At 46.0% G+C, this 16,251-nt stretch overlaps 1 protein-coding gene across 1 annotated transcript in view; it reads left to right on the plus strand.

Annotated features, from left to right (window-relative positions):
• The first annotated feature begins 663 nt into the window (after positions 1-663).
• The window catches only part of PRR5L (proline rich 5 like), a 176,185-nt gene continuing 160,597 nt past the window's right edge, over positions 664-16,251 (plus strand). Inside the window, exon 1 of the mRNA XM_077114430.1 lies at positions 664-877. The gene's annotated coding sequence lies outside the window, so the exon portion shown is untranslated. The remainder of the gene's footprint in view (positions 878-16,251) is intronic.

Below are 16,251 nucleotides of genomic sequence, written 5' to 3' on the forward strand. Positions count from 1 at the left end.
CCAGGTTATGGGTGGGAAAACTAAGGCTCAGTAAAACACCCTGCGGTCCCATGGGTAATGAGTGGCAGAGCCAGGATGTGAAGGCATGAGCACGTGAGGCCATTTGTGAGTTTGCTCATAGCAGCTCTAAGAACTTTGCAGTCTGGCTTCACCAGCTGCAGCTAGAATGCTGCATGGGTGGGGTCGGCCTCGGCCAGGTGCCCATGCCTGAACGTCGGAGTTGGAGTGGAAGTAGGTGCCGTACACGTTTGGAGTGAGGATAGCTATGATTCCTCCAGCCTTTACTTGTGGTGAATCTCTAAAAGCTGATAAAAGAAGAGGAGCGGGACATCTGGGGATCTAACACACCTGCAGCCCGTCGCTCGTGGGGGGCAGTGACCCCATTACAGAACCCCATGGGCTGGGTGTCTCTGCTCCTCTCCCAGCTCGGGCTCGCCTGGCAGCCACGAGTAGCGGAGTGAGAGCACATCGGACCCGGGAAGGCGTGGGAGCCTGATTTCTCATCCCCCCGTCCCCAGGAGTAACGCAGTGGCTCCTGACACAGCTTTGTCCTCCACACACAGGCCCCTTTGTTTCTCCGATGCACAGAGCAGCGGCTGTAACAGTGGCCCTGAACGGCGCTCCACCCTCCTTTCTCCAGTGTTACACTTGCTTTTGCAGGTCCGGAATCGGCGAAACAATTATTTCCTGCAGGGGCTGGGGAAGTACTATGGCTTTTCATAGCTGATGCCTGCTTCCCTGCCAGCCCGTGGTCCTGGGGCCCAGGTCAGACCGAATGGACTGAGCCAAGAGCCAGGCCCAGGGAGAGCCGGGCCTGGGGATCTGTCACCGCCTCAGGAGGCTGGAAGGCGGTGGCGCCTCATCTCTCCCCTGCCAGGTAGGGCCTGCCCTGCAGGAAGGAGCCAGAGCAGGGAACACAGGAGAGAGGCTGAGAGTGGTTGGGGAGGGGCCGCTGGCCAGGACCGAGGTCCAGCTGAAGGAGAATGGGTTTCTGGGTTCAGGCTGTCCCGCTTGTTGAGAGCCACTCTCTGCTGGTCAACAAACAAACAAAATCAACTCAATTCAAGTCCCTGGCTTGGCTGGCAGCCAAAGGAAATGCTCTACCTGTCTGACCCCCATTCAATGCCTCTGATGTCTTTGAGTGGCTAGAATCTTCATAACCCATATGGGTTTACTCAGGGGACCATTCCTTTAACAACAGCTGCTATTTGTTGAGTTCTTAGTATATGTATTGTATATGTGTTACTATTTGCATCTTACTTATTAATAACGATAACTTTTACAGTGTACCTGGCATCCTTTCTTGATTCAAACCCAGGCAGTCTGGTTCTAAAACCTGTGCTTTTAATCAACATGCCTCACGTATAAATGTACTTGGTGCTAATAAACCAAGGTCATCATAGGTTTCACTTTGTATGGCAGTGTAGTATAATAATATGCGTGCTGAGTGCTTTGCCCTGTGCCAGGCACTGATCTAAGTGTTTTGCATGGATTTCCTCATTTGTTCCACATGATAACCCTGTGGGATGATGTTTTAATTTCCAAGCTGTTAAAACAAATGCCATACAATGGGTTGGCTTAAACAATGGGAATTTATTGGCTTATGTTTTTGAGGCTAGAATTAGTCCAGAATCAAGGTGTCAACCAGGCGATGCTTTCTCCCCACAGACTGTGGCAATCTTGGGCCAGTGATCCTTGGTCCTTGGCTTTTCCATACCATGACAATGCATATGGCGGTGTCTTTTCCTTTCTCTTCTGGGTTCTGTTGACTTTGGCTCCTTGTTTCACGCCGCTTCTCCCTCCATCTGACCTTCCTTTGTTCATAAAGGGCCCCAGTACTCCCAGCCTGATTCAGCTGGGCCACCCCTTCACTGAAGCAACATCATGAAGAGATCCTATTTACAATGAATCCACACCAATCAGAATGTGGATGAAGCCTAAGGATATGTCCAAGCAGGGGCACACAATTCAATCTACTTGGATACTTTTATTATCCCCATTTTATAGGTGAAAAATTGAAGTACAGAGAAGAGTAAGTTGCTCAAGAGATGGAACTCTTTTTCAGTTTTCTTTGGAGTGTTATGTGTCTCTCTGGCTTCCAAGCCCTGCAGCCAGTTTAGAGTGTATCTTTTTCTCTGGGTCATGAGGTCAGGGGCTTCCTGCCACTGGGTTTGCAGAGCATCTGTACTCGAGTTGTCCGTTCTAGGAATGCAGGTGTTGTTGAATGCTTTGTTGTTTTGACTGGTCTGGAGGAGATGGGTTTGCTCCATGGTGACAGTTGAGAAATTTGAAACAATAATAATTGCTCAATGAATAGAATCTCTTACTTTACTATTCACTGTAGCTAAGTTGCTATATAAGAACAACGTAAATGAACAGGACTCAGGGATGTACTCAGAGAGCCTACTTTTTCTTATTGCTGCTCCTTTAATTTTTTTTTCTCTGGGCCCTATCCTTACCCAGTTCTTAGTTTGCCAGGGCTGCTATAACAAATACCACAAATGGATTGGTTTATACAACAGAAATTTGTTGTCTCACCATTTTGGAGGCTGGAAGCCCAAACTCAGGGTGTGGGTGGGCATGCTTTCTCTGAAGCAGCATTGCCGGTGCTTGAGCGCTGCTCTGCTCACGGCCATGGGCCTCCATTTTTGCCTCCTCACTCCTTTTCCCGCTCAGTCGTCTGTGTCTCTGTTTAGATTTCTTCTCCTTAGAGGGACTCAACTCATACTGGATTAAGGCCCACCTGATTGACTTTGGCCCCATCCACACAGGATCTGTGAATATTCTTTTTTACAAATGAGTCCCTATCCACAGGAACTAGGGGGCTGGAACTTGAATATGGCTTTGTGGGGGGCATAATGCAATCTACCACACCTAGCCCTGCGTGAAACCCGGGGAAAATCCCGACTCTTCTGGCCACTCTTTGGTTTTGATGGCTTTAAATTACCAAGCCCTGGTGTCTGAATTCCTTGAGGGAGGGATTCCACCTGAGTTGGGCTTCACCCCTCCCCTGGGGAAGGCACAGGCTCCAGAGACGCCCTCAAACGAGCTTGTTTCTGCCTATGCCTGGGGCAGTTGCAGCCTGAGAAGCCCCACTGCTGTATTCAAAGGCAGTCAAGCCTTTGTAGAAACACAGCCACAAAAACCTCTGTTTCTTTTCTTTTGTTCTTTTTCCGTCAACCCTGCCCCCTTGGCACAGGGGCAAAAATGAGTGACCTCGCTTTGACCAGGTTCACCTGAGCTGGGGGCCTATTTTTAGTAGTCAGAGTTTGTTAATTAATTCCACTATTGGCATTTGGTTGGGCTCAGCCCCTGCTGCTGGTAAAGTCTCTTTCCTTTCCCCTCTGGGAAGCCGCCTGTTGAGGAAGGGCGCCATCCACCGCAGCTTGGGGAACTCACGGTTCTGGGCGGGCTCACAGCCGGTCCAGCTGGTCCAGACTGGAGTATGCTGTGTGTCTGGTCACTGACGTGGCCCCAGGAGCTGTTCTGTACTGTTTCTGGTTATTTACTAGTTGTTCTGGAGGACGAACTAAAATATGCACATTGCTAAGCTGCCACCTTGGCCCGGACCCAAGGGCAGTTCTTCCTGGCCACTCTTTGGGAATAAGAAGTTCTTTAGACACTTCTAGTTACAGCATTGTCACAGCTGTAATTGATATGTGTGGTCAAGTGGAATAACCCAAACCTTCAAAGTTGGTTCCAAACTGAGGCCTCTGTCCCTCCTCCCACTGGGGCTGGAGCTGGAAAGGGAGCTGGGGTCAGCTTCTTGATTCCCACCCTGTGCTTCCCCCTTCCTCCTCCTCCTGCTCGCCAGGGATTCTGACCCCTCAGGGGTTGGGGGAGAGGGATGGAGAGGAGGAAAGGAGAGAAACAGGAAGCTCTTACCTGATTACCTGACATACTGTGGTAAACTGGAATCCCACAGGCTGGGCGTGGTGGGGGGTTTAAACCTAATTCTTTATCTCTCAGCACACCTTTGTGGATACTTCAGAGAACATCCTCCGTCCTCATCTTTGGCGATCTCTGAACTGCTGGTCCCTTGAAGCTGGTTGGCTAAAACTCCTTCCTCACTCCCTGGGCATGTGTGGGCCCTCTGTAAAAGGGTCTAAACATCCTCACTGGGATGCCTGAGGCTTAGAGAAAATACTCTACCTTTCTTTACCCTGACACATCCAAAGCTACCACACCCCCTCACTCTCACTAGCCACCCCATCTTTCTCTTGTGCTTTGGATTTCTCAAGCAATAATCGGACACCGGCTCAAGTTGCGGCAACACTTCTTAGGGAGTGGAAGTGGGCAACTGGCTCTTGGGTACACCTATTGTGCATTCCAGAATTTCTCTTCTGCTCTCAATTTTCCTTAGACCCTCCAAACTCTCTTGGGGACTGGAGGGGGTCAGGTAAAGTGGAAACCCAGTTTTGTGCTGTTTCTTTTGCAAGCCCACCATGATGGCGGCACACTTTACGTCTATGGTCCTGTGGCTTTGGCCCAAACTGAGACCAAAGTAGTTTTTATGTCCTGCTATCCATACAGTAGCTCATTTAACTTTCATGAAGAATCCTTTGAGAAAGTTATTACTCCTCATGTATAGCTGAAGGAGGAGAACAGGAGCTCAGGGAGGTTAAGGAACTTGCCCAAGATGGGGCATTCAGCTGGTAGGTGAGGAAGTAGAGTTCCTATCCTGGGTTTGTGTGGCCTGGGAACCAAGCTCCAGTCCTCTTCCTTCTACACCTCCCGGATTTATTAGAGCTTTGGCCTGCCAGATTTTTATCTGTGCCCAGTAAAACTTCTTTCTTAGCAAAATGTTCTAAAGGTCAGTAGCTTGTCCCTGCTGTGTGCCAGCATAATGCAGGGACCAGTGACAAGGGTGAGTGTGCAATGAGCTCTCTGTTCCAAGGAGATGTCTTTGATACCCTACTCACACCCCCAGTATAAAATAATCCGTGGAATAATTAAGACGTCTATAAATTTTTGGTAGATGTGCATAAAAATTGTATTCTGAAAATTCTATTTGAGGTTTGAGGGGCCGTATCTTCTAGCTCTCTGTCTCCTAAGAGCTAGTTTACCTCAAAAGGAGTTCAGAATATAAAGATATTTATTTCTAAGAAAATTTCTTTTGTTTATGTTTTTCATTTTCTTTTTCCAAAATAAAAAAACCCAGGCCTGCTGTCCATCCTTGCACAATTTCTTTGGCTACAACTGGGAAGGCTGGCAGCCTTTTGGAAGCTGTGTGCCAAGTCTGTGTCCCAGGCTCATTTGGCAGCAGGGAAATGGGGACAGGGCTGGAGTGGGGTAGGTACTCATGGAAGTAAGACTGGGATAGGCTGGGGCAGACCAGGGAGGGAGGCAGGGAGGATGATACTTCTGTTCGCCTACTCTGTAGTTATTTAATGAACACCTATTATCCCCAAGATCTTCTTTTCTTTAAACATAACAACATACAAACACGGACATTCTTACTGTATGATCATTCCATTCTTGATATATAATCGATAACTCACAATAGCATCATAGTTGTATATTCATCGTCATGATCATTTCTTAGAACATTTGCATCAATTCAGAAAAAGAAATAAAAAGAAAACAGAAAAAAAAATCATACATGCCATACCGCTTACCCCTCCCTTTCATTGATCACTAGCATTTCAATCTACTAAATTTATTTTAACAATTTCCCCCCATTATTTATTTATTTTTAATCCATATGTTTTACTCATCTGTACATAAGGTAGCTAAAAGGAGCATCAGACACAAGGTTTTCACAATCACACAGTCACATTGTGAAAGCTATATCATTATACAATCATCTTTAGGAAACATGGCTACTGGAACACAGCTCTACAGTTTCAGGTATTTCCCTCCAGCCTCTCTGTTATACCTTAACTAAAAAGGTGATTATCTGTATAATGTGTAAGAATAATCTCCAAGATAGCCTCTCGACTCTGTTTGAAATCTCTCAGCCCTTGACACTTTATTTTGTCTCATTTCTCTCTTCCCCCTTTTGGTCGAGAAGGTTTTCTCAATCCCTTGATGCTGAGTCTCAGCTCATTCTAGGATTTCTGTCCCATATTTCCAGGAAGGTCCACACCCCTGGGAGTCATGTCCCATGTAGGGAGGGAGAGGGCGGTGAGTTTTCTTGTTGTGTTGGCTGGGAGAGAGAATGCCCAAGATCTTTGCAGGTCATTGAATGGGCCTAGGACAAGTGACATCTTAAACTTCTCTCCCGCTTCTCAGAGGAAGGTGAGGTGCTGGAAGGAGAGTGTTTTGGACTAAGAGACTGAGGGAATAGCGCCATTGGGAAGTATGGTGTACTTGGAGACTTGTTTTGGTTTGCTAAACCTGCTAAGATGCAATATACTTGAAGTGGGTGAGCTTTTACAATGGGGTTTATTAGCTTACAAATTTGTAATGTGGATAGTACAAATGATGTCCACATTAAGGCGTCGGTAGGACAACATCTTCTCTGAAGAAAGGCTGCTGGCACCTGGGACTCCTCCGTGGGAAGCACACGGCCAGCATCTGCTGCTCCTTTGCTCCTAGGTTTTGTTGCCTTCTGCTTCTGGCTTCAGTGGCTCCCTCTGTCGGCTTCTGTGGGTGTGTCCCTGTCTCAGCTTCTCTGGGGCTTCTCTGAGGTCTCTGGGCTCTCTCTGTTTTCTTTATCCTCCTATAGAGGACTCCAGCAAGGGGATTCAGACCCACCATGAATGACATGGGTCATATCTCAATGGAAACAACCTAACCCAAAAGTCCCACCCCCAAGAGGTCTGCATCCACAGGAATGGATTAAAAGAACATGGTCTTTTATGGGGCACATAACAGTTTCAACGAGCACACTCAGAAATGCCCAAGCATAGGCCTGAGGTCAAGGGAGGGCAGGGGCAGGAGGAGGAGAAGGCAGAAGCTGGGGACCTGCTAGATTAGGCTGAGCCTGGGTGGGAACACAGAAGAGCTCTAAGCAGAGAAGTGACCTGAGTGGGGTTGCCTTTTAGGGAGTGAACTCTGAGGCAGGACAGGGACACTTTGGAACCCTGGAAGCAAGACTCAGATGACCCAGGGATGCTGAAGGGCCAGGCCAAAACCCTGACTTTCTAAATTTGCTCAGACATATGGGGGCTCTGAGAAATGTTCCAGATGTGGGAACTCCATGTGTCCTGCAGAGAAGAGGAAGCTCAGGCACAAAAACTGTTTGTGATGTGTCATATATGAGAAGAACCAACAACTCCAAGTGAGAAAGAAGGTGAAGTCTACCATAAAGGATGCTATGCATGGGACATTGTGCTCAAGGGATTTTACTCCAGCCAAGGGACAGAAGCCCTTCTTCATGCTCAATAAAGGTGTCTACCCCAGAACTGAGCATCATGCATGGAGAAATCTTTTCATAACCTAAGCAGTTACTCTCTTACTACTAAACTCTGGTGAAACTCCGTCAGCCTTTAACTACTGTGTATCACCCTGTACTTAGATAGGCTGGCCAACTTGGAGGAAAAAGGCACTGGATCCTTTTGCTTTATTCATTGCAATTTAAGGAGCCATTTCCTTTACATCTTTTTTTTTTAATGTCTAATAAATTTTATTACATATAAGTATGCAAATGGATCTAGGGAAAACCTCCAGGCTGTTTCCACAAATGGTTGACAGAAGCATGAAAAAAAAAAAGGAGGGAGGGGGTATAAACCATTGAATCTGAACACAGACTGGGAAGGCATTTATTTTCTTAAAACCTAGGTGGCAATGCACCCCAGAGATGATCTGGTCTCTGTAAAGAGCTGGTTTTTCCTTTATCTACTGTATAAGCAGGTCGCCAAGCTGTCAAAAGAGGAAATGGGAGCTGCTTGCATCCTAGGACTTCTGATACAAGCACCAGCTCCACAGTCACCAAAGATACTGTTCACAACACAGCTAACAACACGCATACATGCTAATGTATATTTGAGAACACATCCATTGGAAGTTCTTATTGAATGTGAATCAGAAACTCATGAAACTATCAGATCAGCCACTTTTATGATGGGCAAGGAATAATGAAGGGCTGAACCAAAGCTCTGGCCCAGAGAATACAAATTTGGAAGTTCAGGCTGGAGTATGGGAGCCATCGTGAGGTCCCTCGCGGGAGGGTTCTGGAATGTCCGTGTTCTAGTTTGCTAGCTGCCGGAATGCAACACACCAGAGACGGATTGGCTTTTAATAAAAGGGAATTTATTTTGTTGGTTCTTCAAAGGAAAGGCAGCTAACTTTCCACTGAGGTTCTTTCTTACGTGGGAGGCACAAGATGGTCTCTGCTGGTCTTCTCTCCAGGCCCCTGGGTTCCAACAACTTTCCCCGGGGTGACTTCTTTCTGCATCTCCAAAGGCCTGGGCTGAGCTGGGAGTGCTGAGATGAGGAATGCCGAGCTGCTAGGCTGTGCTACGTTGTGTTCTCTCATTTAAGCACCAGCCAATTAAGTCAAACGTCACTCATTGCAGCAGACACGCCTCCTAGCCGACTGCAGATGTAATTAGCAACAGATGAGATTCACCTACCATTGACTCATGTCCACAGCAACAGAGCTAGGTGCCTTCACCTGGCCAAGTTGATGACTGAATCTAACTACCACAGTCCAACTTAGACAATTGAAGGGATGCTATGCCAATAACCCAAATTATGTGTGTGCATGTATATGAGTGTGTGTGTTTGGGGGGGACAGCTGTACTGGGATTGGGAGTGGAACAGAGACCCTTCCTTGCTAGAGAAAGTGTGACACAGTGGTTGTTCCTTCTTTCAATAAATATGTACTGAAGGCTTGTCATGAGCTGGGTGCTGGAAATTGCAAAGGGAACACACTCTGCTCCTTGCAGAGCTTGCAGCCCAATGGGGAAAAACAGGCAAGACAAGGAACAATTAGAATCCAGTGTAGCAGAAAGACTCTAAAAGGGAATTTAGGGATAATTGGGGAAATCTGAATAGAGACTGCATGTTTTAATGATCGTAGAGAATTAGTGTTAAATTTTTAGATACAATAATGATATTGTGGTTTGGGTGGGAGAATATCCTTTCACTTTTTCTTTTTTGGAAATGCAAGTTGAAATGTTTAGGGGTGAAATGTCATGATGTCTATAATTTACTTAGAAACAAAATAAACACCTGCATGCATACGCACATGCACACACACAGAGGAAGCAAATATGGCAAAATGTTCCCAATCATTGGAAATACATGGGAGCTTGTTGTACTATTATACGGTGCTTTTTATTGTTTGGCTTTTCTTTTTCTTTTTCTATATAGTTATAATTATATAATATATTATATATATAATGTTATGTATATATTATATTATATATAGATTTTCTACATATATATATAGAACAAATTGTGAAATTTTTCACAATAAAAATTTTAAAATACAAAGAAACAAGTGCATTGATGGAGAAGTAGTGGTACCATAGGAACACAGAGTAGGGCCTCTAGTTGGAAATTCATGGGTGAGAGAAGCTTCCCAAAGAAACTATTATCTTATCTAATACTTAAGAAATAAGTGGCCAATGTACAGGGGATGGGAGAGAACTTTGGGGACCATGTTCCGACATATGGGGGGGGCAGTGCTGGTGGTCTGTTTTGCTAGAGGAACAAAAAGACATTTAATCTGACTGGACTATTGAATGTGAATCAGGGAGTCCCATAGTGAGCTGGGGAAGGTGAGTGGTCTTGCAGAGTCTTACAGTAAGGCAGGTGGGGGAGCTTGGGTTTTGTCCTAACGGTAGTGGGCAACCATGGAGGGTTTGATTTGGGGAGTTGCATTTCAGAAAGATGCTGGTTAACAGGTGTTGAGCCTGTTAGGATGCGGCAGCCACTGTTGTAAGCCCTTCCTCTCTATTGGATTTCTAAGGTCCTCGCTGTGATATTCACAGATTGGGTCAAAATAAGCAGCTTGATTTTAGAGATGAGCAAACTGAGGTGCAGGAGAGTTAATTCACCTGCTCAAGGTTGTATAGCTGGAGGAGGCAGGATTTGAACCTAGGGAACTTGGCTCCAGAGCCCAGTTCCTAACCACCAGGCAGCGTTACCTTTCATGTCCCATCTGCTGGGGAAGAAATTGGGGAAAAGCAGCACTCAGACTGGAAGACCACATAGGAAGCAGTTTCAACAGTCCAGGCAGGTGGTGGTGGTGACTGAACTAAATTAGTGGCAGTCGAGATGGAGAGAATGGACCAGATCAAGGGTTACTTAGGAGTAAAATTGGCAGGACTTGGTGATTGAACCATTGGAGGTGACACTCAGTCCATCTCCACTGACAATCTGCCCTCCATCGTGTGGGCATCATAAACAGGACAGAGTAAGGGAAGGTGCGGACATCACTCCCTAAGGAACTGAGGGGATGTTCAGAGAGCTGAGGCTTCACCACGGTCTGTGAGGAGCAGCCCATCTTACATCCAGCTCGCTTTTCTCTTGTCCCGGCTCTGTCTGCCATCATTTCTGGTACAACTCACTATCTTGACTCTTTGACTTTCGTACTCTGCGGCTGTTGTAATCTCTGGGTCCTTCCTGTCCCCGCACTCCGGCACAGCCCGGTAAAGCCACAGTCCCCGGTCCTCTGCTAATTGTCTCCCAGCCCACCCGGCTGTCTCATTAACCTGGGACGATGTGCATGAAATACACACCTGCGCTGTTTGCACCAGAAGAGCCCTTGATCCTTTGGCTTCTTCAGAGCCCTTAACCAGGACGACAAATTAAACAAATATTGAAAAACAATAGAAAGAAAAAGACTTGGCTTTCTTGTCTTTCTACTGCTTATTGATTTTTAAGATCTTTTCAGGCATGAAAAGAATATTCACTGCTGGCGTCTTGGCATTGGATTTCTGTTAGCTGGGAGAGTGGTTTATTGATAGGACTGGAGAGGTCCAGCAAGAAGGAGGGGGCCTCGCTGCCGCTCCAGTTGGTGACCCCTGAGAGAGCTGGGGCTTGGCTGGGAGGCAGCTGGGAACATGTGGCCCAGGAGGCCACTCTCAGCTCCGTACTGACTCTCCGGGAGCCTTATTTTTTTCTTGTTGAAGGCCCTGAGATTCCCAGGTTATTTTTTGTGTGTCAGAAATGATGCAACTACTACATGAATTCATGCACAGAGGGCATGAGTCTGCATGAGTGCTTCTGTATAAACTCCTGCCTTACAGTCCTTTCTCCTAAGGAATTGCTCGTTTTAACAACAAATGTTTATTGAGCAGCTACTATGTGCCACATCCTGTTCTAAGTGCTGGGGACACGGCTGTACACAAAGTGACAAACATCTCTGTGCTCCTGGGCCTTAGCATGAGTTGTGATGGTTGTGTGATACTATGAATGTACTAAAAACCATTGAACTGTACACTTTATGTGGGTGAATTGTGTGGTGTGTAAGTTGTATCTCAATAAAACTGTTATAAAATAAAATAGTACTGCCCTCAGGGTTGATATGAGGACTGACTGAGAGGACATGAAGTGCTCGGAGTAGTACCTGGCAGGTTGCAAACTCTGTATATGGATCTAACACCCTTGTTGTTGTTGCTGGAGAAATGGATTCCTAGAAACAAAAGTGCTGGGCCAAAGGGTAGGTGCATTTTTTTCAAAGATCTTTCAGAGCTGCCTTCCAAAAAAGGCTTTACCAGTTCCCCCTCCCAGAAGCAGTGTACCATGGTGCTTGTCTCTTCTTTCCCTTTTTAAAGCAGCCACCTCCAAAAAAAGTCTGGGAGGTCATGTACCAGTGTTCATATGATTTCCTTTGGGTAAAGGAATCATGTGGGAATTTTCTTATTTTCCCATGTTGCTTTCTGCATTTTCCCCTGATTTCTAAAGAAAGAACATGTCATAATTCTGTAAAGTTTAAAAAGAAAAAATAAAAATATCTCCCTCCTGTCCCTCCCCCTCGCAGGCTTGGCAATAGTTGGGGTAAGAGACCCTAAAAACATGGATCCTTCCCATTGTCAATGGTTTATAGAAAATTTCTGGGAGAAATAACCAGAAGTTCACAAATGTAAACATGGGGAAGTCAGAAATTGCAGTCACTGCCCCAGACCTGAACTTTCTTGCTAGATGATACCTATAAAAGTCATAGCTATAAGCCATTGTGTTCCACTGCAAATTAGAAAATGTTTCATATGCCTGCCATTTAATCCTCATGACAATTCTATGACCTAAGTGCAGAAATGGAGGCAGAGAAATTAAGTGATGTGCCTAAAGGCACACTGCTAGTACATGGTACTAGGTAGATATTGGTGAAGATGCCTTTAGTTGCAAGTCAAGAATCATAAACAAGGACATTTTATTATCTCACTTAACAGTAAGCACATAATTAGAGCAAACTTCAGGGGAGATCGAGTCAGCAGCTCAGTGATATCCTCAGGGATTCCTGTTGCTTCCATCTGTCTGTTCTACCATCTTTCCTAGAAATAGGGCTCTAGTAGTTTCATATGGAAACTAGACGTAGCAGTGTCCAGAGGAACAAGAGAGGGATGGTTTCTTCCCTGGACTTTCTCCTTGGAGTGAGAAAACTTTTTCCGTTACCCCTTCTCTGCTCCTTCCAGCATGCTTTGTCTCACTGGTCCGTCCTAGTTCAGGTCACTTACCTACTTTGGAACTAATTCCCGGCACACAGTGTGGACTTATCGCTAGGCCAATTAAACCTATCCATGGGTTTTGTGCTGGAGGCGAGGTCATTTTTCCCATGGGGAGAGGTGTTCTCTGAGCAAAATTAGGGTTCTATTTGGAAGGGAGAAAGGGGACTGGATGTTGCTCGTGGAACAGAGGAACCACCAGTGTTCAGCGTAAGGGGAGACTCCGAGCTCGGTGGTCAGCTCGGAAGCCCGTACTCCTACCTGTTGCTCTGTTCTGCCTCTTGGCCAAGACTTTCATTGCTAGAAATTAACTGTTGAGGGTGAAGCTGCCCCCTCTGCCCCTCTGTCTGCAGGTCCCATTCTTCTTTTTCTTTTCTTCCTTTTTGCACGGCAGGCACTGGGAATCAAACCTGGGTCTCCCGCATGGCAGGTGAGAACTCTGCCACTGAGCCGCCGTGGCCCGCCCAGTTCCCATCCTTCTTAAAGCAGAGCTTGACGGGTTCATTCAGGGCGGATCATTACGAGTGAAGTAGTCGTTTTTTTAAAAAGTATTCCCGGTCTCAACTAGATAAGTTTTATCTTGGGCATCTCTAGCTTGGGAGGCTTCCATTTCACACTCCCCTTGGCGCTACGGTAGGGAACCCTCTGAGGTGCTCTCCTCGTGGCTGCTGGCAGGACTGACTTAGTAGGACAGTAAACTTGGTTAGATTTGGAAAACTTTGGAAAAATGTGCTTGATCTCCTTTTAGGGGAAACGTATTTGGCTGGAGTGATAGATTGGAGGAGTATTTGGCAAATATTCATTCGCCTCCTTGCACCTTGGGGCAGAATATACTTTGAGTTTGGCCATTGATTTGTTTTGGCCAATGGAATGCGAGTGGGCATGACTCCAGGAGAGGCTTTAAACATGCTTGCCCCATTCGGCCTTGTGACCCTGTAACTGCCATGAGAAGAGCATGGCCTGGTTAGCCACTGGTTAGCCACTGCTCCTTCTGCCTATGCTCCAGAATTAGTCACCAGAACACACCCAAACCTGAACTGAATCAGTGTCTCCCTGGCCAACCTGTAGATTTGTGGGCAAGAAAAAGAAATGCTCATTATTGCCAGTCACTGAGTTTTGATCTTGCAGCAATAGCCATCTGATAGAGGGAATATAGTTGGGATTTGCCCAAAGTATGCATATGGATGGTATGGCAGAACTGTAGGGCCAGCTGTCCCAGCAGGCCCCATCAGAGTGGCATCTGGGGTAGAAAGTATTGGGCATAGCTCAGGGAGTAAACTGGAGATGTTTAGGGGAATTTCTTGGAACCACCCACGTTCTAAGAAATTTTTCTGAACTGTTCTCTGACCCATTCTCACCAAAGCAAGCTTCATGGCCAAGAAATTGCTAAACCATGTGTTTCACCATCAGTGCTCAAATGCAGTATAATATAGAGGAAAGAGCACCGGACATGATGTGGTCTCGTACCATAATTTAGCTCGTATCTAGTCTGTCACAAGTCATTTAATCTCTTTGAACTCCAGTGTCCATATCCATGAATTGAAAGTGGCTATAGGAATAAAATGATTGTATATATCTGTGGTTGTCAAACGTTACTTTTAGTGGGTGCGAGTCCCCCCCCAAACAAAATTGGTATGTACAACTAATAACTAGATATTCCAGACAGTTTAAATATTCATTGTTTGGTACCAAGTATTTTATTGTTGGCAGAACTTTCCGAGTGCCTCAGAGTTGCTTGCAGCCCAGTTTGAAGACAACTGAAACAGAGCAATCATTGCACAAATATCGGTGAAATTGCTAAACCATGTGCACTGGTGGTAATAGCAATTGTGGCGGTAGTATATGGTTTCAAAGGCTCTTAAAGCTTCCCTTGCCTTCTCTTTCTCCCAAATCTCTCCCACTGGCTGTAGTCTGAAAGCTGCAATGTAAGGTGTGTGTGTGTGTGTGTGTGTGTGAGAGCACACTTTGTAGCTTAAAGGGATGAAAAGACTCAGCAACACTCAACAACTCAGCCTGCATTAAACACAGTTGCTTCTCCAGCTGTGTGATGTCAGAGCTTGTGTAATCATGGATGGTTGGCCCTCCGGTTACAGGACTCTTTGCTGAATCCATGTTACTATGTGAGCAGATCAATTTACTATCCTGAGCTGGAAATCTGTTGCTTCCTCTCAAAGGAACACATGTCGTTCTGTGGCTTGAGACAATGCCGGGCTTCTTTACTGTAACATGCTGCAGATTGTACCCCACTTTACTCTGTCCCCAAGGGCACCTTCAGTTCACAAGTCTGTCTGGCAGCATAACAATAAATGCTTTCAGTTGTTGCAAAAATTGATTTTACCCCTTTGGTCATAATTTGCCTGCACACCTGTAAAGGTCACCTATGGGTCCAACCTGCCATTTCAGAGTTGCTCCTTAAAAATATTTCTTCTTTTAAAATCACTCTCCTGGGGCCTATCAGTTACTTAAAATTTAATGAGTCTGAGTTCGTGAGTCCATTTAGTAAAAGAGTTAGATGGGGGCAGAGAGGGAGTGTTTAATTTTGGGTTCCTCCAGGAGCAGACCCTAAAACAAGGATTAAAGTGCAAATAGTTTATTTGGCAGGTGGAGGAAACACTCTAACGAGAATAGGCAAGTGGGACAGGCGAGGGAAAGTAGCCCATAAAAGGTGCCTTGTCATGCGCACTTGCATACCACAGCCAAAATCCTGCTGGAGAGCTCCGGGAGTTAGTGTGGAGCATAGCATGCACCTCAGAGTTTTCCCACCCAAGGGGACAGGGAACTGGGGTCTTTATTCCTGACTCTTAATCGCTCAGTGAGAGCTGCTTCCAAGGCCATTAAATCCCTGGCTTTGCCAGCCTGCCTTGATCACTGGCAGAGCGGACCCCAGTGGCCAGAGGAAGCCATTGGGAACAGAGATACAGATGCTGGTCGTTGCAAGTCAGGCCAGCGTGTACTGAAATGGTGCCACCCAAGAGGAGGTAGGTGGGACACTGATTGCAGCAACTCAGAGCAGAGGGAGGCAAGAGCCTGAGGATGCAGTGACAGAGTTTAGAGAAGGTGTTCTAGTTTGTGAGCTGCCAGAATGCAATATGCCAGAAACAGAATTGCTTTTAAAAAGAGGAATTTAGTGAGTTGCTAGTTTACAGTTCTAAGGCCGAGAAAATGACTCAATTAAAGCAAGTCAGTAGAAATGTCCAATCTGAGGCATCCAGGGAAAGATACCTTGGTTCAAGAAGGCCGAAGTTCAGGGTTTCTCTCTCAAGTGGAAGGGCACATGGCGAACAACACGGTGTCATCTGCTAGCTTCTTCTCCTGGCTTCCTGCTTCATGAAGCTCCCTGGGAGGCATGTTCCTTCTTCATCTCCAAAGGTCTGGCTGGTGGACTCTGCTTCGTGGTGCTGCAGAATTCTCTGCTGTCTCCCAATCTCCTTCATTCTCCAGAACGTTTCCTTTTTTATAGGACTCCAGTAAACCAATCAGGACCCACTCAAATGGGTGGAGACATGTCGTCACTTAATCCAGTTTAACAACCACTCTTGATTAAATCACATCATCCAGGGAGACGATCTGATTACAGTTCCAATCATACAGTATTGAATAAGGATTATTCTACCTTTGTGAAATGGGATTTTGATTAAAACATGGCTTTCCTAGGGGGCATACATCCTTTCAAACCAGTACGGAAGGTAAG

This window comes from Tamandua tetradactyla, chromosome 8 (genome assembly GCF_023851605.1).
Source record: "Tamandua tetradactyla isolate mTamTet1 chromosome 8, mTamTet1.pri, whole genome shotgun sequence".
NCBI classification, from domain to species: Eukaryota; Metazoa; Chordata; class Mammalia; order Pilosa; family Myrmecophagidae; genus Tamandua; species Tamandua tetradactyla.